At 44.5% G+C, this 1,805-nt stretch overlaps 1 long non-coding RNA gene across 1 annotated transcript in view; it reads left to right on the top strand.

Moving 5' to 3' along the window:
- LOC108314356 overlaps window positions 1-584 on the top strand; it is a 19,821-nt gene extending 19,237 nt beyond the window's left edge. Inside the window, exon 3 of the long non-coding RNA XR_001829430.2 lies at window positions 574-584. This is a non-coding gene — a long non-coding RNA (uncharacterized LOC108314356). The remainder of the gene's footprint in view (window positions 1-573) is intronic.
- The last annotated feature ends 1,221 nt before the right edge of the window (window positions 585-1,805 follow it).

A 1,805-nucleotide genomic window follows, 5' to 3' on the forward strand; every position in this document is an offset into this window, starting at 1 on the left:
TCTCTGAATGCGTTTGATTTTTTTTTTTTTTTTTCGAGACAGAATTTCTGTCTTGTTGCCCAGGGTGAAATCCAATGGCACAATCTTGGCTCACCACAGCCTCTGCCTCCTGGGTTCAAGTGACTCTCCTGCCTTAGCCTCCTGAGTAGCTGGGATTACAGGCATGCGCCACCACGCTCGGCAATTTTGTATTTTTAGTAGACATGGGGTTTCTCTATGTTGGTCAGGCTGGTCTTGAACTCCCTACCTCAGGTTGATCTGCTCACCTCGGCCTCCCAAAATGCTGGGATTACAGGCATGAGCCATTGTGCCCAACCCTGATGGTTGTTCTAAATGTAACGGGAAGCTGTTAGAGGGCTTTGAGCAGGGGAGCTACATGATCTACCTTACGTACGTTTTCAAAAGTTGACTGTGACTGCAGCTTTGCAGTTTTTGACTGTGGCTGCTTTACTAAGGTGGTAAAGTCAAGGCAAGGAGTCCAGGCCCAAGAGTCTGGAAGAGATCGTGGGAGCTTGCATGAGGCAGGCAGCATGGAGACAGAAGTCGATGGAGCGGAGAAAAGTTGTGAAGCAGAACAGATTGAATTTGAGGCTGAGGAGGAAATATGAAACCTCCTTTGAAACTTTGTTGAAAGGGGTGCAGGATAATGAATAATACTAAGCAGTTTTCTGTCCCTAGGGGTGAAGACATCAACTTTGGAACAGACCTTTCTTTGTTTTAGGAAAATTATCACAATAGGTATAGTACGTGTCACTTCGTTTTTTCATTCAACAAATCTTCACTATGAGCTGGGCTACACACTGTTCTTGGTATATCAGCAAAACAAGCAGAAAAGAAGCATAGAACTTGCATTCTGCCAGACAGACACATGCAAAAATGAACCAATTATACAGCATATTAGGGGGCGATTCCTGCTTTGGGAAAAAGAGAAATGTTAATAGGATAAGAGAAATCAGAGCACCAGATGTGGATGGGGAGAGGTTGTGGTGTTAAACAGACACGAAAGGCGCATTCAGTGGATGACATCCGTAAAATAGAAAACAATTCCATGTAAACATGCCAAATACCAGAAGCTCCAGGAGAGCAAGGGCCATGCTGCTTTCTTCATTCTGTACAATAGGAATGCAATAGTCATGCACCACATAATGAACCACACATTTGGTGGTCCCATAAGATTATAAAACTCTATTTTTACTGTACCTTTCCTAGGCTCTCTATGTTTAGATTCACAAACATCATTCCATACAACCTGCAGTATTCAGTACAGTAACATGCTGTGAAGGCTTGTAGCCTAGGAGCAATAGGCTGTATCATATAGCCTAGGTGTGTGCAGGCCATCTAGGTTTGTGTAAGTGCACTCAATGATGTTCACACAACTATGAAATCGCCCAAGTATACATTTCTCAAAACGTATCCGTTTCGGTAAGTGATGCATGTCGGTATTTGCTGAATGAATGGATCTGAATGCATTTGTTGATGTTTTGGTTTGGGACTATAAATTGTTTTCTAAGTTTGAGTAGAATTTGTGAGTCCAAGGACGTAGGATTTAAAAAATTGTTTTTGGGGCTGGGTGTGGTGGCTCACGCCTGTAATCCCAGCACTTTGGGAGGCCAAGGCGGGAGGATCACAAGCTCAGGAGATCGAGACCATCCTGACTAACTTGGTGAAACCCCGTCTCTACTAAAAATACAGAAAATTAGCTGGGTGTGGTGGTGCACGCCTGCAGTCCCAGCTACTAGAGAGGCTGAGGCAGGAGAATCTCTTGAACCCGGGAGGCGGAGGTTGCAGTGAGCCAAGATAGCGCC

This window comes from Cebus imitator, unplaced genomic scaffold (genome assembly GCF_001604975.1).
Source record: "Cebus imitator isolate Cc_AM_T3 unplaced genomic scaffold, Cebus_imitator-1.0 Scaffold150, whole genome shotgun sequence".
NCBI classification, from domain to species: domain Eukaryota; kingdom Metazoa; phylum Chordata; class Mammalia; order Primates; family Cebidae; genus Cebus; species Cebus imitator.